General features: G+C 42.2%; 2 long non-coding RNA genes across 4 annotated transcripts in view; both read right to left on the bottom strand.

The window, feature by feature from the left end:
- LOC121997799 overlaps positions 1 to 24,515 on the bottom strand; it is a 28,846-nt gene extending 4,331 nt beyond the window's left edge. Inside the window, exons 1-7 of one of the 3 annotated variants that reach the window (XR_006116372.1) lie at positions 24,242 to 24,515; positions 23,743 to 23,837; positions 21,776 to 21,928; positions 21,078 to 21,230; positions 20,385 to 20,537; positions 15,265 to 15,359; positions 9,850 to 9,904 (exon numbers count right to left, since the gene is read on the bottom strand). This is a non-coding gene — a long non-coding RNA (uncharacterized LOC121997799). Of the gene's footprint in view, positions 1 to 9,849; positions 9,905 to 10,964; positions 11,025 to 15,264; positions 15,360 to 20,384; positions 20,538 to 21,077; positions 21,231 to 21,775; positions 21,929 to 23,742; positions 23,838 to 24,241 lie in introns of those variants that run through there. The other 2 variants (XR_006116371.1, XR_006116373.1) reach the window with 2 other exon arrangements.
- Positions 2,622 to 3,141, bottom strand: LOC121997800. The gene is made up of 3 exons (XR_006116374.1): positions 3,040 to 3,141; positions 2,888 to 2,963; positions 2,622 to 2,668 (listed from the first exon to the last, which is right to left on the bottom strand). It is a non-coding gene; the product is annotated as an uncharacterized LOC121997800 (long non-coding RNA).
- Positions 24,516 to 25,590: the final 1,075 nt, after the last annotated feature.

The following is a 25,590-nucleotide window of genomic DNA, read 5'->3' as shown; positions in this document are numbered from 1 at the left end:
CTTTTTGATGTATGGCAAAGGGGGAGAAGTTTAGGTTTACGTAGGAAACCTACACACCTTTGCAAGAAATCCTAGCTCAAGGGGGAGCTTAGGTGAAGGGGGAGCAATTGTTCAGGCAAAGGGGGAGAAGTTTACCTATGCGGGAAATCCTAGCTCAAGGGGGAGCTTAGGTTAAGGAGGAGCCTAGGATTAGGTTTTAAGTTTTATGCATATGTAGATTGCATGTTTATTTGCATTATTATTGCTATATTGTTTCCCTAACTTAAACGGGTTATCAAACATCAAAAATGGGGAGATTGTTGGAGCAATCTAGTGACCCTAGGTTTTGATGTTTGGGCAAATGTTTCAGTTAGGATTATTGTTGTATTTGATATGCATTATGAGTGTGCAGGATACAGGTTGTAATACCCCGGTTCTAAAGATTCTGGTTAAGTATGGCTTAAAGGTTAGATGGTACTATCCATATCACCAAGGTGCACCTTCCTTTTCGGAAGCCCAAACTTAAGAACTCCAAAGTTAAGCGTGTTTGGCTTGGAGAAATCTGAGGATGGGTGACCTCCTGGGAAGTTTTCCAGGGTGCGTGCGAGTGAGGATAAAGCACGCTGAAAGGACCTCCGGTGTACTGTGGAGCTAGTCGTCAACCCGATGGGCAATTCTGATGGCGTTCCTGGTTCGGTTTGGGTGGGGCCTGCCCGGGCTGGGACGTTACAGATGGTATCAGAGCCAGGTTGCGACCGTGAGTGCGCCTGTGGCAGGAGCACCCAGGGCACCACCTAGCGAGGGAGATTCTGGGATTTGTCTGTGGTGTGATTCGTGGTTACACAACGAGGACGTTGTGTCTTTAAGTGGGGGTGATTGTAATACCCCGGTTCTAAAGATTCTGGTTAAGTATGACTTAAAGGTTAGATGGTACTATCCATATCACCAAGGTGCACCTTCCTTTTCGGAAGCCCAAACTTAAGAACTCCAAAGTTAAGCGTGTTTGGCTTGGAGAAATCTGAGGATGGGTGACCTCCTGGGAAGTTTTCCAGGGTGCGTGCGAGTGAGGATAAAGCACGCTGAAAGGACCTCCGGTGGTATGTGGAGCTAGTCGTCAACCCGATGGGCAATTCTGGTGGTGTTCCTGGTTCGGTTCGAGTGGGGCCAGCCCGGGCTGGGGCGTTACAGATGGGTATCACAACCACGCAGTTAATAAAGATATTCAGCCTCTGGCTGTCACAACCACGCAGTTAAAAATAGTAATCAATAACAATAGGACTCTGACTCGAAATCCACCCTACTCCCCTACACTCGTAAAGCTCAAATCCAACGAACTCACCTCTTCTGCCGTCCAGGCAGGCACGTAGTAGAATGAAATCCAATATCATATTAAAAATCCATCAAAAAGTATCACTCCATACAATATCCATAGGAAAAATCCAAAGACAATACTAAAACAAAGTCTGATATAGAAAAAAGCCAAATAAAAACAAATAACGAACTAGTAGAGAACTGGCTCTACGTGCAGATGGGGGGCCAGCGACTGGAACTGCTCCGGACAGCTTCAACCTGAAAATATCAACAATGGAGGCGGGGTGAGTCCAACACTCAGCAGGTACAACTGATATACATAATAAAACAAATAACAGACAACACTAATCATGTGTACAGTCTCCTGAATACGAGAAGGAATAAATGCAACTGAAATGAAATCAGGAGATAACTGTAATAACCGGAATCAAGGTACAAAGGTAACAGGTCGTCAGACCGAAGAAATCATAATCCTGTATGTATATCAATCAAATGCATCCATACAAATGCAGCATACAAGTGCAGCAATCACAAACAATAAAATGCAATAAATGCATATGGTGACCTTGCACTCGGACATCACTGCTCCTGACAGTGACTGAGTGGACGGAATGCTGTTGGAGTACTCCTGTCCTCTGTCCCCAAATCATAAATGGGGGAGCTCAATGCTCTCATCTCCCGGTACACAATGACGAGGAGGATATCTCTGCCGGCTACCACGCTGAGTCTCTTGACCAACGGAGCCAAACAGAGTCCACCATCTGCCGGCTACCACGCTGCTACACTAAATGCCAACGGAGCCAAACAGAGCGGAATTGACTGTCGGCTACCACGCTGAGTCCTCAAACCAACGGAGCCAAACAGCAGAACCGCCACACACCTGCCTGATATACCACTAATCCATGGGTGGTGGTGGTGTGTGCAGTACATGTAACTGGCGATGGGCTCAACCATAGTGGAGCCGACAATCGCACAGCATGCAAACATGATGCATGATACTAAGCATGGCAATCTCATGACTAGCATAGCAAGATCCATACATAAATAAAAGGTGTACCACAAGTCAATGTATCAGATGGAAGGTACACAAACAGATAGGGTATCATATAAACCCTAAGTCCTGAACATGATGTATCACATGGTTGGGTCACTACCGAAAGCATGTATGGTCAGGTCAATAATAACATGCAGTGCATAATAAATAAACAAATAACATGTAACAGATCATGTAGTGACCAACCGAATCAAAAGAAAAACACAATTCTTGCTATATGTTAGACACTTTATCATGCATATCAAAAGACATAAGTCAAAGTACCCGCCTCCGAAAATAGAAAGGTCCGATCTGACTCCGAGATACTCGTCTCGCGTCAAAGTCCTGTGTTAAATCGCACAGTTTAGCTAATTTAATTATAAACAAATAGCTAAACTAATTTCTAATCCACTGACTAGTTAGGGTTAGTTTCATGAACCCCAATCACACAGTTATACAACTTATAAACCTAAATCACCCTATAACCAAATTAATTATGTATCAAGTCGTACCTAGAACATGTATCAAAAATGTGTCAACTAAATCCATAAACCAAATACTTACCTTACCGCTGCGGGATGGGGTTGCTGCCAAAAATCAAAAACACCCCACAATACACCAAACCTCACCAATCCGTGACCTAGATTAGAAGCAAAGAGAAACATGAACTGGGATCTAGCCACAAACCTAATTCCACAGCTAGGTATGGCCCTTACCTTCCCAATTCTGCTAGGGCAGATCACAATGAAGACAGAACCACTGTGAAAAGCAAAACTAGGGCACAACTCCTTGTCTTCGGCACTGTCAAACAGAGACACAGAAGAGAAATTCCGGCCAGCGCTCAGGGACCCAACCTAGGGTTCGGAAGCTCGATTTTCGGCGGCTCCAGGTGTCCACGAGAAGAGAAAGGGAGGCTCTGTGAGTTGCAGCGGCGACGCTGGAAACTCCACAGCAAGGGCTACGGCAGACAAGGCTTCGACTGGACAGAGGAAAGAAGAATCAGCGTCACTGGAGTCGGGGCAGAGGCTAGGGCACCGGCGATCGGGCGGCGGTGCTAGGGCTGAGAATGCTGTCGTCGTGAGGGGCAAGGGATGAGGAAGAAGAGGAGAGAACCGTCGAGTAGCCGGCGGTTAGGGCTCCTTTTGGCGTAGGGTTCGGGAGTGAGGGAGAGGAGAGGCGCGCGGGGATGTTTCGGCGAGAAAGAAAACAGAATGAGAAATAAGAAAAAGAGAAAAAGAATTTAAAAAGGAAAAGGAAAAAAATCAACTTTTCCTCATTTAAACTGGGTAACCTAAACAGGCTTTTCCGGGCCCCGTTTTTATCCCCGTTAACTCGTCCGTACGAGCTCCGAAAAATTCCCGAAAAATCTCCAAAAATTCCGGAAAATTCCCTTATTAATATTCGCCTATTTTTTTTCCGGTATTTTACATTCTCCCCCACTAATAAAAATTTGGTCCCCAAATTTCAGTATCTACCATCAGCAAGTGCTAATAACAGATAATAATAATAAATGCTGAACGGTAAATAAACTCACATACCTCAAGTGAAAAGATGGGGATATCGAGCTCGGATCGTATCCTCGAGCTCCCAAGTAGCCTCCTCGTCCGAATGATGCTGTCATCCGACTTTAACCAGCCAGATAGTCTTGTTCCGCAACTGACGCTCTTTCCGGTCGAGAATCCGTACCGGAACCTCCTCATATGTAATGTCAGGCTGAACTGGAACTGGAATATCTACCAGCACATGTGTCGGATCAGGCACGTATCTCCTCAGCATCGATACGTGAAATACATCGTGAACGCCTGACAGGGACGGTAAGCTACTGCTCCGATCCTCTCCAAGATCTCGAAAGGACCAATATACCGCGGAGCTAGCTTACCTCTGATGCCAAATCTTTTCACCCCTTTCGTGGGTGAAACTCGCAGAAATACATGGTCACCAACAGAGAACTCTAGTGGTCTGCGTCTCCGATCAGCGTAACTCTTCTGGCGATCCTGCGCCTCTGACATCCTCCGTCTGATAGTACGAACCAACTCTGCATCCTGCTGAACTCTATGAGGTCCCAACAACTGGGCCTCTCCAACCTTATCCCAGAGGACGGGTGTCCGACAAGGTCTACCATACAACGCCTCAAACGGTGCCATCTGAATAGCCGAATGAAAGCTGTTGTTGTAAGCAAACTCTACTAACGGCAGATGGTCCTCCCAACTGCCTCCAAAATCCATAACACATGATCTCAGCAAGTCCTCAAGAGTCTGAATAGTCCGCTCTGACTGTCCATCTGTCTGTGGATGGAAAGCTGTACTGAAACGGAGCTGTGTGTCCAAGGCCTGCTGCAGACTCTGCCAGAAACGAGATGTGAACCGTGGATCTCTATCCGAAATAATACTCAACGGAACACCATGTAGTCTGATGATCTCTCGACAATACAGATCCGCCAATCGATCCAGGGGATCAGTCCTCCGAATCGATAAAAAGTGCGCGGATTTGGTTAATCGATCAACGATTACCCAAATTGCGTCATGACCTCGTCGTGTCCTCGGCAACCCTACCACAAAGTCCATAGTGATGTGATCCCACTTCCACTCAGGAATAGGAATCCGCTGAAGTAATCCTGCAGGTCTCTGATGTTCAGCCTTCACCTGCTGACAGACAAGACATCTAGCTACGAAATCCGCGATGTCTTTCTTCATGCCGTTCCACCAGTAGGAACGCCTCAAGTCTCGATACATACGGGTCCCGCCTGGATGGATCGCAAATCGAGAACGGTGAGCCTCCTGAAGTAGCTCCTGTAAGACCGGATGAGACTGAGGTACGCATAATCGCCTAAGTATATGATACCCTCCTCGTCTCGTAAACTCGGTCACGCCTGAAGCTATCTCGATCGCTAATGAACCGCAAATGCCGATCACCACCAGGTTTTGATCTTCGCCCGATCGACGATCGAGCAACCATAGTAACCAAAATACCCTGCTCAGATCCTGCTCCTCAAGGTCTAACTCGAAAAAACTCTGAATCAAGTCCGGTGGCAAGCCAAAGTCCTCTAGACTTCCGGAGAGTATCGGCAACCACATTAGCTTTCCTGTGGTAGCTAATGGTACAATCGTAGTCCTTCAAGAACTCCATCCATCTCCTCCGCCGAGATTAAGCTCTTCGAGTGAAAATGTATTTGAGACTCTTATGATCGTGAGAATCTCAAATGTGATACCATATAAATGATGTCGCCATAGCTTCAGAGCAAAATGATGGCAGCTAACTCCAAGTCATGAATCGGTAGTTCTTCTCATGCTCCTTCAACCGACGAGAAGCATAAGAGACTACTCGCCGTGCCGCATCGTAACAACGCCCAAACCTCAAGAGACGCTGTAGAGTACAACCATCCTCTCCAAGGTAAAACCAAAACCGAGCCGACACTAATCTCCGCCTCTGAAAGCTGGTCTCGCAATCCTCGGTCCACGTAAACTTCACGCCTTTCCCGGTAAGGCGTGTCAGTAGCAATACGTGAGAAACCCTCGACAAAACGTCGATAATATCCGCCAATCCTAAAATCGCGGATCTCTCGAATCGACTTTGCTGCCCCAATCGGTGACCTCGATCTTCGAGGATCAATCAAATACTCTACTAGAAACCACGTGTCCTAAAAAACCGATGATAGCCAGAACGCACACTTGCCGAACTTCACATATAGTCGTCGAAGAATCTCCAAGACTATGCGAAGATGCTGTGCATGCTCCTCCTCAGAATGAGAGTAGACCAATATGTCATCAATGAAGACGATAACAAACTGATCCAAATACTCCAAAAAAATGCGGTTCATCAAGTCCATAAACACCGCTGGAGCATTGGTAAGCCCAAATGGCATTACCAAAAACTCATAATGACCGTATCGAGTACGGAAAGTTGTCTTCTGAATATCTGAGTCTCTGACTCTCAGCTGATGATATCCGGATCGCAGGTCAATCTTAGAATACACTGATGTACCTCTGAGCTGATCAAACAAATCCTCGATCCGTGGTAAGGGATATTTATTTCTAACGGTCACTGCATTCAGCTGTCTGTAGTCAATACATAACCTCATGGTGCCATCCTTTTTCTTGACAAACAGAACTGGAGAACTCCATGGGGAAACACTAGGGCGAATGAATCCCCTATCTAAAAGCTCCTGGAGTTGAACCTTCAGCTCGTTCAACTCTTTTGGTGTCATACGATAAGGAGCTTTCGATGCCGGTGCGGTTCCCGGAATCAACTCAATAGCGAACTCCACTGGCCTTCTGGGAGGCAAACCTGGCAGCTCCTCTGGAAATACATCTGGGTACTCCCGGACTACAGGAACGTCGGAGAGCTGCGAACTGCTGCTGTCCTCAGTACTGATCAAAGATAACAGAAAACCCTGACAGCCATGTGACAGCAACCTCTGAGCCTGTATCGCCGAAATGATCGATAAGCCGTCGTCTCTGATGCCAGTGAAATCCCACGAGGGTTGGTTCGGAGGCCGGAATGTGACCACCCTCGTCTGGCAATCAACTGTGGCATGATATGCTGACAAACAGTCCATGCCAAGAATAATATCAAAATCGACCATTTCTAATACTAAAAGATCCACTGTAAGTATTAGGTTGCCAAAATCTAACGGGCAACCTCGGACCTCCTGGGTGACATCCAATGAATCACCGGACGGTAGGGAGACGGTCAATCACTGGGGTCTGAAAGTGGGCAATCTACCAACCTCCCGCATAAAAGTGCGAGATATAAATGAATGCGAGCTACCAGTATCTATCAGTATATCTGCAGATAAGGCATAAATAGAAATCATACCGCGGAAAACGGATCCGTCGGCTCGATTCTCTCTGGTCATCGCATGAACACGTCCGCTCCGGCGGAGGAGGAGGAGGTAACGCCGCCGCCGGGCGTAAGCTCGCCATCGAGGCGGCCGGATATCGCGCCAGAAGACCGAGAGGACGGCGATCGATACTAGCCGGACCGAGTCTGCATCGACCTATAGGCCGAGGTCGATCGAGCACGCCTCGCCGGATAATAAAGTCCCGAACGAACTCGGGGTGCTATGGAAGCATCGAGTACTCCGCCCAAGCATGCCAAATGTCGCTGCTGCATGTAGCACATTACCGGCCGAGCAAAGGTTGGGCTCTATGCCCTCCTCGATAAGTACCGGACTGACTGGACTGTCCTCCATGATCAGACCCTCCGGAAGTCATATGCTGAGTCTTCTGCGGACAATCTCGGCTCTGGTGCCCAGGCAGTTTGCAATGAAAGCAAACTGACTGTCCCAGAGAACAGGCTGAAGTGACATGATCTCTGGACCCACATCTGAAACAGCGAATGTCGCTGGCGGGTTGTTTCCGGTTCTGCTGGGAAGACCGGAAACGTCCTGAAGAAGACTGCCCTGATTTCTGAGGTTTACGTGATACCCCAGATGTACCCTGATCTGATCGACTACGCCTGCTCTGCTGTGGTGTAGTCTGAGGCTGCTGGCTCTGTCCAGATGTCTGACTCGGCTGCTTCCTTTTCCTATCCGGAAAAACTCTCTGCTGAGCTGACTCAATAATGAGGGCTCTATCCAACATCTCCGCATAAGATGTGATACCAAGACCGACAAGTCTTAGTTGCAAATGTCCATCCAGCCCCTGAATGAACTGCTGCATACGTGAACTGTCCTCAGCAACTAGCTCTGGACAAAACCTGGCCAATCTGTCAAACTCTGCATTATACTCAGTCACTGTCCGATTATTCTGTCGCAAACTCAGGAAATCCTGCCGGCGAGCCATCTGATAAGCTCGTGGAAAGAAACGGCTCTCAAAAGCCTCTCAACCGCCCAAGTGATGTTCTCGCCACCGATGATAGAACCGGGTAAGCCACCAAGTATCGACCGCCCGTAAGTGAAAAGCGCCACCGCTTTCTCCCACTCGAGCAAGCAATATAAAAGAAAGTCCGCCCATAGTCTCAATCCAAGACAAGGCCACACTCGATCTCGGTCTCCTCGGAAGAGTGTGAATCGACTCTTCATCGATTCTCGCCAATCGAATCCTAGCTCGGCCGCGATATCGTGAGGTGTGCTGAACTACCGGGACGGCGGAAACATCTGCCGGTGTTACACGGTGGTACCGCAGATAAACCGGAGGAGGTACTCCTGGTGCTGCTGTAAAGCATATCTGTCGGTGGCACTGTAGGGTGAATGTAGGTGGTCGCGGCTGGAGACACTGGTACCGGATGTGAAGCAACCAGTATCCCCAATGCCGGAGCTGCTGGGTACACGATAGGTACTGGGGCACAGGCGCCGCCGGCACTGTAGGCCTGTGGCGGTGGTGCCGAGTACGCAATAGATCGAGCTGGAGCTGGTGTCGATATGCTAATGGTATCCTCGGTGGTACCGGAAATACAGGAGCAATGGATACTGGGTGCACTGAGGTAGGCACCTCTAAGGGAGCCATCGAGTCTCAAGGCCCGCCAGACTGCAGATGCCGAGTCTGCCCCGACCGATGTGCTCACTTGTGAGGCATCTCGTATATCCAGAGATCCCAGCCCTCGCACGTGCTCATCCAGACCACGCCTCGCAAGAATACGCCAGATCGCCTCATATCCGTAAATTATATTACGATATTACTACAAGTTTAAACAATTACCAAAATGACACCATACCTAATTGTCGAGATGTTCCGTCACCGCCCAAATTGACCTCGTAATTCCGACGAGAAAACAACACCGAAATCCATATAAATCAATAACGGAAGTCCATAACAAAATCGAAACGGAAAATCCGTGCAACCCAAAATAACTGCCCAGACTAATCTGTCTCGCAACTAGGGCTAGTATAAAAATGTCCAAAATACCAAACGCAGGTATCACACCCTGCTCTGATACCAATGAATTGGTATCAGATAAATCCCGAAAATCCAACACACGGAAATCAAATGAATATCGCCAAACTTTGGCGCGCTGATACCCAATAAACTGATATCAGGTTATTCAAAGTATCCATAATACGAAAACAAAAATGGTATAAATCCAGAACACACAGCAAGTATCGTATACCTGCTCTGATACCACTAAATTGTCACGCCCCGGAGGAGTCCCTATCCGAAGAAATTTCGGCAGTATCTCGCCTGTACGGCGGACAATCTGAAACTTTTCTACATCTCACATATACATCAGCCACAGGCGGCTGGAATGATAACAGAAATAAAAAAAAAAACAAACACCACGCAGTTAATAAAGATATTCAGCTTCTGGCTGTCACAACCACGCAGTTAAAAATAGTAATCAATAACAATAGGACTCTGACTCGAAATCCACCCTACTCCCCTACACTCGTAAATCTCAAATCCAACGAACTCACCTCTTCTGCCGTCCAGGCAGGCACGTAGTAGAATGAAATCCAATATCATATTAAAAATCCATCAAAAAGTATCACTCCATACAATATCCATAGGAAAAATCCAAAGACAATACTAAAACAAAGTCTGATATAGAAAAAGGCCAAATAAAAACAAATAACGAACTAGTAGAGAACTGGCTCTACGTGCAGATGGGGGGCCAGCGACTGGAACTGCTCCGGACAGCTTCAACCTGAAAATATCAACAATGGAGGCGGGGTGAGTCCAACACTCAGCAGGTACAACTGATATGCATAATAAAACAAATAACAGACAACACTAATCATGCGTACAGTCTCCTGAATACGAGAAGGAATAAATGCAACTGGAACGAAATCAGGAGATAACTGTACTAACCGTAATCAAGGTACAAAGGTAACAGGTCGTCAGACCGAAGAAATCATAATCCTGTATGTATATCAATCAAATGCATCCATACAAATGCAACATACAAGTGCAGCAATCACAAACAATAAAATGCAATAAATGCATATGGTGACCGTGCACTCGGACATCACTGCTCCTGACAGTGACTGAGTGAACGGAATGCTGTCGGAGTACTCCTGTCCTCTGTCCCCAAATCATAAATGGGGAAGCTCAATGCTCTCATCTCCCGGTACACAATGACGAGGAGGATATCTCTGCCGGCTACCACGCTGAGTCTCCTGACCAACGGAGCCAAACAGAGTCCACCATCTGCCGGCTACCACGCTGCTACACTAAATTCCAACGGAGCCAAACAGAGCGGAATTGACTGTCGGCTACCACGCTGAGTCCTCAAACCAACGGAGCCAAACAGCAGAACCGCCACACACCTGCCTGATATACCACTAATCCATGGGTGGTGGTGGTGTGTGCAGTACATGTAACTGGCGATGGGCTCAACCATAGTGGAGCCGACAATCGCACAGCATGCAAACATGATGCATGATACTAAGCATGGCAATCTCATGACTAGCATAGCAAGATCCATACATAAATAAAAGGTGTACCACAAGTCAATGTATCAGATGGAAGGTACACAAACAGATAGGGTATCATATAAACCCTAAGTCCTGAACATGATGTATCACATGGTTGGGTCACTACCGAAAGCATGTATGGTCAGGTCAATAATAACATGCAGTGCATAATAAATAAACAAACAACATGTAACAGATCATGTAGTAACCAACCGAATCAAAAGAAAAACACAATTCTTGCTATATGTTAGACACTTTATCATGCATATCAAAAGACATAAGTCAAAGTACCCGCCTCCGAAAATAGAAAGGTCCGATCTGACTCCGAGATACTCGTCTCGCGTCAAAGTCCTGTGTTAAATCGCACAGTTTAGCTAATTTAATTATAAACAAATAGCTAAACTAATTTCTAATCCACTGACTAGTTAGGGTTAGTTTCATGAACCCCAATCACACAGTTATACAACTTATAAACCTAAATCACCCTATAACCAAATTAATTATGTATCAAGTCGTACCTAGAACATGTATCAAAAATGTGTCAACTAAATCCATAAACCAAACACTTTATCCTGCGCTCACTTGGCTATCAGGATTCATAAACTCTAGTACTTAAGCCTGAAGGTCTAGAGTTCGAATCCTGGGGGAGGTAAAAATCCACTGGCCAGGGGTGGAAAGTCCTAGTGAGTAACGGCACGGCCAAGGGTCGTCGATCGACGACATTAAAGGTCGCCAAATGGGCCGATGACATAAGGGGCCGCCAGTGGGCCGCCGCAAGGGCCGCCCAAAGAGGCCAAAGGGCTGGGTCGTTACACAGGTACAACAAGGAAAGTCCAAGTGTGATATTGGCAAAGGAGGAAAGTCCAAGCATAAGTCTTGGCGGTGTAAGCCCAAGCATGTAGTCTTGGCAACGTAGGTCCAAGTATGACTTAGCAATGGATGAAGTCCCGGAGGCGCGACCTCTTGGCAAAGGAAGACCCGACAACAATGACAAAGCCGATGGAAGCTCCAAAAGGCAAGACGTGAAGGATGGGGAGGCATCCGAGGGACGCAAGGCTGATGGAGGAGGCTAGAAGACTAGGTCTAGGTTGGTCGGGTGAGGATGAGTGTTGAGCGAATGTACTCGGGGGTCAAATCCTAGACTCTAGGTGTAAAATACCGAAAATATGCGAATATGAATAAGAGAATTTTCCGGAATTTTTGGACATTTTTCGGAAATTTTTCGGAGCTCGTACGGACGAGTTGACGGGGATAAAAACAGGGCCCGGAAAAGCCTGTTTAGGCTACCCCATTTAAGTGAGGAAAAGTTGATTTTTCCTTTTTAAATTCTTTTTCCTTTTCTCTCTCGCCGAAACCGTGCCGCGCCCCTTCTTCCTCACACGCGATCACCGTGCCCTAACCGCCGGCCGGCGGTTCCTCCTCCCCGAGTGCACAAAACCCCTCGGCCACTTCTTATTCTTGCTTCTTCTCGCCACTGCCGAAGCTTCTTCTTCTTCCTTGACTCTGAATTGGCGCCGACTCCTCCTCCCCTTTGGGCTCGCGACGCCATCGACCCATCTCCTTTCTTCTTACCACCGGCCAAAGCCCGAGCAGTGCTGATCAAGCCGCCGACCTCCTCTGTGCCGCGACGCTACTGCCTCCTCTTCTCCGAGCCTGATCTCTGCCTATCGACGCTGAGTTGTGCCCTAGCGCCGGCTGCCACCATCACTGTGCCTGCCGACGCCGCTGTCTTTCGACCTCAGCGTCGACCTCCTCCACTTGACCGTGCCCTAGCTCCGAACCAAGTCTTCTTCCTCAGTTTTTCTAGTTGTTATCGCCAGTGTAACTCTAGCCAGTATTCAACAGCCGCTGGGACCAATCGTCGAAGAAGGAACTGTTGATTTGAGGGTAAGCCAGCCTCAATAACCTTGCTCTATTGAATTGTCATCATGCCCTAGTTACTGTGCTTGCTGTTCTGATGGTTGGGAAGTTTCTTTGTGTTGCTGCCACAGAAACACAGGGTTCCCGGCAGCAACTTCACTGTGACTTAGGCAACAAATTTCCAGCATCAATAGGGGGCTTCAGATTAAGGTAAGGATTAGGTGATTGAATATATGTGTGATGAAGTATAAGTTGACACATAATTAATTGATAATTATTTGATCATTAGGTTTGTGTAGATTTATTTGGTTATCTAGATTTGGATCTTATAATTGTTTATGGGTAATGGATCCTTGATGTAGATTAGTTTGGTTTAAAATGGAACGAGGGTTAAGACAATTAACCCTAGTCAATTGTTAGATTTAATTTAGGGTTAAAGAATTTATTTAGCTATTTATAAGCATTTAGCTAAATAATCGTATATGTATTGGTGACACAGGACTGTGACGCGAGACGAGTATCTCGGAGTCAGATTTGGACTTTTCTTATCGGAGGCGGGTACTTTTGACTTATTGTCTTTGATATGCTTAGTAATTAAATTAACAAGATGCATTAATTGTGTTTCTTACTTGTTTCGGTTAATCACTGCCCAATACATGCTACCTGTTGATTGATTGTTTGTTTACATCTTGTATGGATATGTACCTGATTCCACATGCTCATGGGTAGTGATATAACCATATTTTACCATGTCAGGACCTAGGTTTGATACCTTATAGGATCAGATACCTTGATATGATTCATTCGGTTTGGTGCACATTATGATATATCCAGAGATTGGTTTAGTATATTACCATGTTTAGTGACATGCACCATTCGCATGATTGCATGCTGAGTGATTGATTGCTCCTTTATTGTCGAGCACTTTGCCAGTTTCATCACTGTTCGGTGCTCCGCCAGACGCCATGGGTAGCGGGACACGCCGTTAGCACGTCAGTTTGGCTCTTCCGGTGCTCCGTTGGTCCGCTCATGGGTAGTGTGACGCAGCGTGTAGCACGTTAGAGATCCCTCCCCGTCACAGCGTACCGGGAGTTGAGAGCATTGCGCTCCCCCATTTATGATTTGGGGTAGGAGTACGTATGTACTCCGACAGCATCCCGTCCACTCGATCACTCATCAGGAGTAGTGTTGCAGAGTGCACGGTTGTCACAACCCTACCCACCTGGTCTCACCATTGATGTGAGTTGACTGACTGGCGGACCATGACATTGGCATCATGTGCATGATGCATTTATTGTTTGTGTTTGTATTTGTTGCACTTATATGCGCATATTGCTTGGATACCTTGATTGACATGCATGTGTCTTCTATACCCTTCTGATTGCTTGTCCTTTTACCGTCCTCGTTAGTATGCATTCTCTCTGCCTTCTTCAGAGTTACCTTTATCTTTATCAGGAGACTGTACGCATGATTAGTGCTAGGTGTTATTTCTTTACTTTGCATATCAACTGTACCTGCTGAGTGTTGGACTCACCCCGCCTCCATTGTTGTTATTTTCAGGTTGATGCTGTCAGGAGGGAATTCCAGTCGCTAGTCCCCACTGCATGTAGTGCTACTCCGCTGCTGGTTTTTTTTGAGTTGTTTCATTTTAGCTTTTCGCTATCAGACTTTATTTTAGTTTTGTTTTGGACTTACATATGGATATTGTATGGAATCTTTTCGTTGGATGGACTTTTAGTATGATTTGGATTTACTCTACTACATGCCTGCCTGGACGGCAGAAGAGGTAAGAAAAATCGGATTTGGACTTTACGAGTGTAGTTGAGTAGGGTTGATTTCGAGTCAGAGTATTTCTATGTTGTTTATTTTATTAACTGCGTGGTTGTGACAGCCAGAGGCTGAATACATATATAAACTGCGTGGTGATTGATTTTATTTACTGTTATTATTCCAGCCGCCTGTGGCTGAGTATTTAGTGCTTGTAGAAAATTTTTGATTGTCTGCCGTACAGGGGAGATGCTGCCGAAATTTTCTCGGACAGGGACTCTTCTGGGGGCGTGACACTAGGGTTTTACTGTAGCAGTACTGTAGCGTTACTATAGCAGTACGGTAGCAGTTGACTGCATGTTTTAACAGTCGACTGGTACAGTCGACTGGGTGCGAACAGAATGGTTCTATTCGTTCGGTTAGTGTGGAGCAGTCGACTGCATGTTTTATCAGTCGACTGGTATCGAGCCGTTGGGATGTAACAGTCGAATTTCCACATAGGGTAGTCGACTGCTAGTTTTGGCAGTCGACTGGTACGCGGGGTTTTCTAACTTGTGGCCTATATAACCAAGCATTGGAAGCTTGGTTAAGGTTGACGAAATTAGTGGTGGTTAACCCTAATTAGAGTCTCCAAGTGCCCAAGTGATCTAGCGTGCTTGTACGAGATTATGGCGAGGTTTTTCCACCCACAAGGAGCTACGTAAGCTAGCCGGAAGTTTTCCGGGGAATCATCCACCGACGGATCGGGATCGTCCACCTTACGGACAGCCGTGGAGTAGGAGCTTTATCTCAGAACCACGTTAAATTAACGTGTTAGGTTTACTTTTTATTGTTAGTATTTGTATTTTGTTTTCCGCTGCGTACTAACAAGTGTAAGAAGTAACGATTTGGGTGAGACGCTATTCACCCCCAGTGGTGTCAAGGTTCCAACAGATACTGACAACAATACATCTTATAGACATACCTGTACTGTTTCCTCATATGAGAATACAGGATTATTCTTCATTTTCTTTTCCAAAAGTTGATTGCTTCTTGTTCTTTCAGGCCAGCACTTGTTGCCTGGAATCAAAATCGTGAAAGAGTATAAAAATCAGTAGCTACAACTGCATTTACAAGCAAAAGCATACTCCAAAACCAGTTATACTAACTGATTAGTGAAGCTCAATTTGTAATTAAGCAAAATGTGTTGCAATAATAGATGGAATTAAAAGATATGAGAGGTATAAAAACTTAATACACTTTTCTTTTAAGATAAAAGCTCTGTTAAATGTATACGAGTTATTTCACATTGGACAAGAAATACCATATCCAGTAAATGTTTTGGCAAGCAGACTTCCCCTTATAATACATATAGAGTCGTCGTATATTGGAGAATCAAGACCCACCTAGATGAGAGAATCAACTAAGTAACTTTAGACTAAATTACTGATCCAAAATACAAGCTCAATTAAAAAGCACATAAGCTCAAGAAAAGATAATAATTCCCTCATCTAGGCCTATAAACCTCTTCCATTGGCACACAACTCTTTGTCCAAAACTAATTAGGAATGACCAAATTAAGTTTTCCATCCACATCAAAACCTACACTCTAACACATACTTTGTATTTGTTCATAATTGATATTGTCCGAGACCAGACGATGATCTGTCATCACAAAGGCAATGTTTTCCGGACACCTTACTATGCTTAGAATTTAATATTTTTCTAAGAACTAACCTATTATTGATAAGTCCAACTACTAGCCCGCCCAAAGTGATTAACCCAAGGTTACAACACTCAACACTCCATAACTTGTAACTTCCCATATTATTCAACTCTATAATTTAAGGAATCATTATCAGGATAGTTTGAAAAGGGATAATAATAATAACATCTATTATTAACAATTATGTTGATGGCAACTCAATAGTTAGTACCTCGAGTCTGGAAAAAAAGAACATAGAACTAGCTGTAAAATTAAACAGTTGACTAAAAAATGTATTACCAATCATCAATAAGAACATAAATTGGAATGCAGGTAATACATACTCATTGTATAGACTTAAATGGATAACCTACTTAGCAAGGGCATTTGTTTATTTTTTTATCTTCCCTAGTAATTGAGGTTCAGTTATATGCTTAGCTTTTCTAACTACTCATTAAAAGAAACCATAAAATAGTAATAGATATCATGAAAGAAAACTAGAACTAGCCATATTTATGTAAAATACGGTACACAAAATAATAATTAAATAATAAAGTTATTTAAGGAATAACTTTAACAGAATTTTTAGGAATTTTTATGAATTTTTTGGAATTTAATCGAAACTCGTATGGCGTATGTTAAAGGCGATAAATTATTGGGCTAAAGGAAAGCCTATTTAAGTTATCCTATTTGAACGAGGAAATGTTTAATTTCTTTAAATATTTCTTTTCTTTTTCTTTTTCTTTTTCTTTTTCTTTTTCTTCGTTTCTTACCCGTGCCCTAAGCTTCCCTGACGTCGTCTCCTCCCCGACCAACGCCGGCCCTCTTCATCTTCCCCAAACCCGATCGTCTTCCCCCAACCCGACGCGTACAAAACCCTTCCCCCTCTCATTTGCGCCGACTCATCCCCTTCCTCTCCCTCACGCTGAGCCCTCTCCTCTCCCGATCTCCGTCAAACCCAAACGCCGAGTGTCCTCTGTCGTTGCCTCCTCACCGCGGAGATCCCAATCGCGCCAGTAGCCACACCCGATCGAGATCTGTCCACCGTCACCTCCTCGGCCGACCACCGTCCAATGTCAAGCCTTCCTCTCCCGATGCTCTCGGTTTCTTCTCGCCTCACACCCCTGATCCGTGCCCTAGCTCTCCCTATCTCTTCCTCTGCACTGATCTGGATCAGGGAATCCTTGTGCAGGCTGGAATACTTGCAGGTATTGGCGATACGAATAGAACCTAGAGATCAGTGGAAGGTAGGGTTCTTGTTTAACGTTTGTGGATTGAGGTTTGGGTTGATGTCTTGATGTGGATGTGTGATTTTTGCTTTAGGGCTTTGAAATTGTTGTGGCGATCTTGCTTCAGCTGAGGATTTGGAAGGAGGTTGTTAAGGTTAGCTTTTCATGTCAAGCATTGATCCGATCAATAAATGTATTGGAATTGGTTTAATCTGATTGTGAATGCTTGTGGATATCCAAAACCAATGTAGTAGTTGTTGTTTAAGGAGGAATTGATAAATGAGTATGATGGATCCAATTTGGGTTAGCTAATTTGGTTGGATTGTTTAGGACAATCCAAATTGAGGTTCCTAATGAGATTAGGATTTAGTTAGCTAGTTGCATTTGGAATTAGCTAAAATTAAATGCATGTTATTATAGGACTTTGATTCAAGACGGCATCTCGACGTGAGATCTATCTAATACGATCTCCAATTTTTTAGGCGGGTACCTTGACTTATCTTTTTAATATTGTCATTCTGATATGCTTAGTAGGTTATAACTAGTAGTAATAGTTATGTTTAAATCTGCTTGGTATGTCACTACTTGATACCCGTAGTATGTCATACTTGATCTGTTATGCATTTATGTTTATATCCTCTTGATTCTTGTCATGTGTACTTATGTAGTGACATAGAATGCATTACTGGATACAGGTCTAGCTACTAGATATACTTGACATGTGTACCTAGTTTATTATTTGGCATGTGTACCTAGTTTTATTACTTGGCATGTGTACCTAGGTTTATTTTCTAGCATGTGTACCTAGATCATTGTTTTGGACTTGGTTTCCTTTTTGGTACACATTATGAGGAGGCTGGTATTTTTCAGGATTTACATACTTAGTGTCATGCACATCTTGCATGATTGTATGCGGAGCGATTGTCGGCTCCATTATTGTTGAGCACGTCGCCAATTACATGGATCTGCACACACAACCACTCATGGGTTAGTGGCATATCAGGCATAGTGTATTGCAACAGGTTGCTCTGTCAGGGCTCCGCTGGTCCGCTCATGGGTAGTGTGATTGCAACGTGGTAGCGGACAAGGATCCCTCCTCTTGACTACGACACAGGGAGATGAGAGCATTGAGCTCCCCCACTATGATTTGGTGTAGGATGATAGGTGTACTCTGACAACATCCTATCCACTCGGTCACTCAGGAGTAGTGATGGCAAAGTGCACAGTTGTCATAACCCTACCCACTCGACCTCACCATCGTGTGTGAGGCGGTTGACTGGCGTCAGGGGTGACCATGTCATTTGCATCATATGCATGGATTGCATCTATTGTTTGTGATTGCTGCATTTTGGATGCTGCATTTTTGTGGTTGCATATGATTGACATGCATATAGGAGACATGATGTGTTTGGTCTGATGACCCTTATGTCAGGATAGGAGACCCTGGTGAATACAGCTTCTTCTATTGTTCAATTGTTCATTTCTTGTTATTGATCAGGAGACTGTACTCCATGATTATTACTAATAGTTACATTTTACTATGCATGTCAGCTTGATACCCGCTAAGTTGTTGAACTCAGACCGTTGATTTATTTCTATTTCAGGATGACGCTGTCAGGAGGTTCCAGTCGCTAGTCCCCCACCTCATGTAGATATGGTTTTCTACTTTCAGACTTTGTTTCCTTATTTTGTAATCTACATACTTGTGATGTGTAGATCTTGTACTCGTGGATCTTATATCGAGTTTTGGTCTACTACAATTGTTTTTCGCTGCGATAGTTTTCCATTATGGGTTGGGTTTTCCTCGAATAGTGGAGTACGGTGTATAATAAACTGCGTGTTGTGATGTGTTGTGTAGTCAGCCGGAGGCTGATTTATTATAAACTGCGTGGATTGTTTGTTTATATTATTGTATATGTTCCGGCCATGTTGGCCGAGAATTGTGAGGAGCCCTGAGGGTTTTGTAGTCAAGTTTCAGATGGTCATCCGTACAAGGAAGATGTTGCCGAAATTTCCTCTGACATGAATTCCCCCGAAGCGTGACAATTTATATTAGTAATAACTCTTATACAACTCAATTGGATTCTTCAGCAATAGCATGGTGTCATTTATTATCTTCCGGATTATGTTTCATATACTATAGTTGTGATTATTTTTCAGAGAGAATCCACTCAATAGGGCATAAGACCATAGATTACTAAGACATAAAGGAAAGTAAAACAAATATATTTCAGATTCCGCGTCCTTGTGCATAAAGAAATGGCCAGCTGGATTGTATTTGTAGAGCTGGGGTCCCTTCTCCTCATTGAAACCCAAGATCATTGCAACTTCAATGACACATCATAGTATGAGACACAGAGAAAGACAATTTAAATCAAGAAGGCTCCACCGACTTCCATTCTTCTAGGAATTTCATAATCTTAGAGTTATCAACAAGAATCTAATCTATTCCATGAGGTCTCATATATAGGAATGCTGTGTATATATCTATGATTTATCTACTTCCTTGGAAATTTATGTCAGATAAAATATTAAACTACTCAAAGAGAAGAAAAAAGTGCCTATGGAAAGGTAGTTTCTATAAAATGCTTAATGAAGATGCTATTGACTCGCTACACACTAGAAGTTTAATTAGTTGGAGTATGATCAATATAACTCAAGTCACAAGATCAAATTCGGAATGGAAGGTCACTTGATTCAGTAAAAGTTAAAATGGACCGGCCATTGCTTAAGCAAAAAAAGAAGATCTTCATAACATACTTTGGTTGATCCAATATCAATGTCTTGATAGCAAATTCCACTATGGGGCAAGAATAGAAAGCGAATTTTCCTAATCTTAATAGTTGCATAAAACTAGTGCATTTAGTTCTCCATAGAAACTGACCATTAACCTATGATAGAAAATATTGAAACAACAAACATGCAAGGAAAAGAGCTAGCAATCACAATATCCTAATAGCAATATTTCAAAAACTGGGTGTTGCAGCCTTCAAATTGATACGAGTTTGGAAATGGGTGTCTACCAGATAACACGAAATGGAAAAATCTAATATAGTCTTTAAGCAAGTTTAATTGGAAAAATTAGCGCATGCATTTGTTTACACGCATAAACTGGTGATGTACAATGATTAACACTATACAAGTCTACATGTAGGAAGAGCATGTTTGTACCATTTGGTGGGGGCGCTGGGGGCGAGCGTATTCATCTTATGCCACAATATTTGTACCATTTGGACAATACATCTACAGGCATCTCATATCCCCATTTGAAATGAAATTCTACCACTTCATTCCTTGCTTGTTGGACCAAGGATCTCGTATCAGCTACAAAAAAAGTGGTAAAAGACTAAAGTTAATCATGCTGAATATATATATCATATATGCATTTTAATAAAAATAAAAAAAAAGACAGCCCGATGCACGAAGCTCCTATCATGCGAGGTCCAATATCACACTTTGGTTGATCCAATATCAATGTCTTGATAGTAAATTCCACTATGGGGCAAGAATAGAAAGCCAATTTTCCTAATCTTAAAGTTGCATAAAACTAGTGCATTTAGTTCTCCATAGAAACTGACCATTAACCTATGATAGAAAATATTGAAAAACAAACATGCAAGGAAAAGAGCTGGCAATCACAATATCCTAATAGCAATATTTCAAAAACTGGGTGTTACAGCCTTCAAATTGATACGACTTTGGAAATGGGTGTCTACCAGATAACATGAAATGGAAAAATCTAATATAGTCTTTAAGCAAGTTTAATTGGAAAAATTAGCGCATGCATTTGTTTACATGCATAAACTGGTGATGTACAATGATTAACACTATACAAGTCTACATGTAGGAAGAGCATGTTTGTACCATTTGGCAGAGGCGCTGGGGGCGAGCGTATTCACCTTATGCCACAATATTTGTACCATTTGGACAATACATCTACAGGCATCTCATATCCCCATTTGAAATGAAATTCTACCGCTTCATTCCTTGCTTGTTGGACCAAGGATCTCGTATCAGCTACAAAAAAAGTGGTAAAAGACTAAAGTTAATCATGCTGAATATATATATCATATATGCATTTTAATAAAAATAAAAAAATAAAAAGACAGCCCGGTGCACGAAGCTCCTATCATGCGAGGTCCAATATCATACTTTGGTTGATCCAATATCAATGTCTTGATAGTAAATTCCACTATGGGGCAAGAATAGAAAGCCAATTTTCCTAATCTTAAAGTTGCATAAAACTAGTGCATTTAGTTCTCCATAGAAACTGACCATTAACCTATGATAGAAAATATTGAAAAAACAAACATGCAAGGAAAAGAGCTGGCAATCACAATATCCTAATAGCAATATTTCAAAAACTGGGTGTTACAGCCTTCAAATTGATACGACTTTGGAAATGGGTGTCTACCAGATAACATGAAATGGAAAAATCTAATATAGTCTTTAAGCAAGTTTAATTGGAAAAATTAGCGCATGCATTTGTTTACATGCATAAACTGGTGATGTACAATGATTAACACTATACAAGTCTACATGTAGGAAGAGCATGTTTGTACCATTTGGCGGGGGCACTGGGGGCGAACGTATTCACCTTATGCCACAATATTTGTACCATTTGGACAATACATCTACAGGCATCTCATATCCCCATTTGAAATGAAATTCTACCGCTTCATTCCTTGCTTGTTGGACCAAGGATCTCGTATCAGCTACAAAAAAAGTGGTAAAAGACTAAAGTTAATCATGCTGAATATATATATATCATATATGCATTTTAATAAAAAAAAAAAGACAGCCCGGTGCACGAAGCTCCTATCATGCGAGGTCCAATATCATACTTTGGTTGATCCAATATCAATGTCTTGATAGTAAATTCCACTATGGGGCAAGAATAGAAAGCCAATTTTCCTAATCTTAAAGTTGCATAAAACTAGTGCATTTAGTTCTCCATAGAAACTGACCATTAACCTATGATAGAAAATATTGAAAAAACAAACATGCAAGGAAAAGAGCTGGCAATCACAATATCCTAATAGCAATATTTCAAAAACTGGGTGTTACAGCCTTCAAATTGATACGACTTTGGAAATGGGTGTCTACCAGATAACATGAAATGGAAAAATCTAATATAGTCTTTAAGCAAGTTTAATTGGAAAAATTAGCGCATGCATTTGTTTACATGCATAAACTGGTAATGTACAATGATTAACACTATACAAGTCTACAAGTAGGAAGAGCATGTTTGTACCATTTGGGTCCTCTCGGGGCGGTGCGATGGTTAAGACATGGGGTGTTGCCACATGAGGTCTTGGGGTCGAAACTCGACGTGACCGAGCATAACCTTCCCCATGTCTTGGCCATTTGCACTAATGGCTAGTAGTCACCCGTGATTTACCTCCTCCGTGTTGGCCTAGGGACGGGTTGGCGGGGACGCTGAGGGCGAGCGAATCGCCTTTTGCCACATTTTTGTACCATTTGGACAATACATCTACAGGCATCTCATATCCCCATTTGAAATGAAATTCTGCCGCTTCATTCCTTGCTTGTTGGACCAAAGATCTCGTATCAGCTACAAAAAAAAGTGGTAAAAGACTAAAGTTAATCATGCTGAATATATATATCATATATGCATTTTAATAAAAAATTAAAAAAAGGACAGCCCGGTACACGAAACTCCCACCATGCAAGGTCCCGTGGAAGGATCCATTATACGTAGCCTTATCCTGCTTTTACAATAAGCTATTTCAGGATTCGAACCCGTGATTTTTTGGTCACAAAACAACAACTTTACCGTTGCGACAAGGCTCCCCTTCCTTATATGCATTTTAATATTTAGCAAAAAAAATATGGTTTAACATTTCTTATGACATTTTGGTATTCTATTCTATCACAAATCGTAAGATGCATCTGTCCTAATTCGCAATATTACATCCGAGATAATTCTACACAAAATTATCCAAAAAAAAAAACTCTTTCCAAAAAATTTTGAACAAGTACATTGCATAGGCAATATGGTTGTTAAATAAATACATTTATATGTGCTATTAATTTGAGATGAGGCAACAAACAAAGATGTTCCATGAAGTTAAGCTTGCATAATTTTAAAAATATCAATTACCTTACTATCCACAGTGATTGAGAGCATCAACAAGTCAAAACTGTTAAGGCCATAATTCTAGGAGTATTGCAAATGAACCTGTCATCCCCGTGGCTAAGAGTCCAAGGTGATTGAGAGCATCAACAAGTCAAAACTATTAAGGCCATAATTCTAGGAGGATTGCAAATGAACTTATCATCCCCGTGGCTAAGAGTCCAAGGTACTTTGTAATGGGAAAGAGATGTGTGACACTAGTCTGGTCCAAGAGCCTGTCTTGCATCAATATTTCCACCAGAAATACTAGGTTACACAATCAACATGAAAAGCATTCCACACCCCCAAAGAAAAATAAAATAAAATAGAAAAATGAAAAGCTAGAGCGCGTCTTAGAATGATATTGAAGTAGAATGGAGAAGTTATACTCACATGAACCTTCTTCTGGGTGACAACGCACACCCAATCCTTTCCACGTACTCCAATTGACGTAATCCCGGATGCCTTGATGGCCTTAAACGCATATTCTGCCCAAATCAAAGAAAATGCCACTTACAGTTAAAATCAAACCTATATCGGACGTTTCCTTACTGACATCAATGCTTCGAGCATGATCCACACTAGGAAAAACCCCAAAATCATCTTCATTCGACCCTAAAATCCCATCAGTAAAGAATAAAACTCAAAATCATCTAAAGCAGTAAACAAAAAAACTCCAAAATCATCTTCATTCAACCATCTCATCTCCAATCCCGACAGAGAAATAAACAAACTGAGCTCCGAAACTGAGAAACCAGGAAGCATGCCAACAAGCAAAAAATCACCAAATAGAAACCATTTCTCACTTCGGAAAGAAGAACAGGTCAAAGAAATAAGAAATACCTAATGGAACGTTTATTGCAAAATCTTGGAACTCACTAGAAGAGTTTACCTTCTCTTGCAGATTATAACAGTTCGACTAGTGGAAACTCCTCCCAACCTTCTATCTACAAGCTTTCGATTTGACCGCTATGCTTCAAATCCAGTTCTTGAACCAGAAGCAACAATATGAGTACCAATTAACTGCGAAGTTCATCAAAGGGCACCAAGATTATGATTTCATCAATGATTATCTCTTGCGACATAAGTTTGCTTCGAGATCCGATGGATGAAGGGGGTTAAAATGGCGAAGACGAAGCTACAGAGAGCAAGCAAGGCGAGAGCAGAGTAGGATTGCACCTAAAGATGAGGCATTTTTATTATCAAATAATCACATAATCAAAATGACGAGGAATAAAATATAATGATATATTTGATATAATTTAAATAATATAATTAAAATTTATTTATTTAAAAATTATAATGAATAATTTAATTTAATATTTTATTATATTATTCTTAATTACTTAGAGGGTGTTTGGCTAAGCTTATAAGCTCTCTAAAACAGCTTATAAGCTGTTTTGGAGCTTATAAACTCTTCAAATTTATTTGGTAAATTTTTTTTCAAATAACTTATAAGCTGTCAAAATAAATTGTTTTAGAGCTTATAAGCTGTTTTTAAAAAAGTATGGAAGACCTGACTTTTTAAAAAAAGATCTTATTTTAATAATTTATTTCTCTAAAATATCCTTATATAATTTCATAAATCCCCATCTTATCCTCCATAAATTTTTATAAGTCTAATATCTTTTTATCTCCGCCGACTTTTCTTCCAACGTTGTGTCATCTTATCCGCCAACGCCTCTTTCTAATTTTCTCTCTCCCGGTGCATAAATTCACCTAAAACCCTCTATTAATAAAAATCTCAAAATCCTCTATTAATAGTATTATATCCTTTTTGGTAATTTTATTAATAAAAAGATCTTATAATACCAAACACATCAATATCTTTAAGTTGATTGTAATAAGTCCACCCAAACACTTTAACAACTTATTTTTAAAATAAGACCTAACAACTTATAAGCTCCTAAAACAACATATAAGCTATACGAACTTATAAGCTGCTTTTAATAAGTTTAGTCAAACACCCTTAAATCTACCTTCATCATTATAATAATCATCATCATTATCATCATTATTATTTAAATTATACATTTTTTTATTTTTTTGCTTTTTCAAGTTTTCCTTTATTTTTTTATTTTTTTATTTTTTTATTTTTTCTAAAATTTTTTATTTTTTACCTTTCTTTATTTTTTCTATTTTTATTTTTAAAATTTTTTCTATTTTTATTTTATTAATTTTTTATTATTTTTTTACATTTTTTAATTTTTTTAAATTTTTTTACGTTTTTTCTATTTTTTA

This window comes from Zingiber officinale, chromosome 6A, assembly GCF_018446385.1.
Source record: "Zingiber officinale cultivar Zhangliang chromosome 6A, Zo_v1.1, whole genome shotgun sequence".
NCBI lineage: Eukaryota > Viridiplantae > Streptophyta > Magnoliopsida > Zingiberales > Zingiberaceae > Zingiber > Zingiber officinale.
Note: the sequence above shows the minus strand (reverse complement) of the source record. Positions and strands in the feature narration are given on the sequence as shown.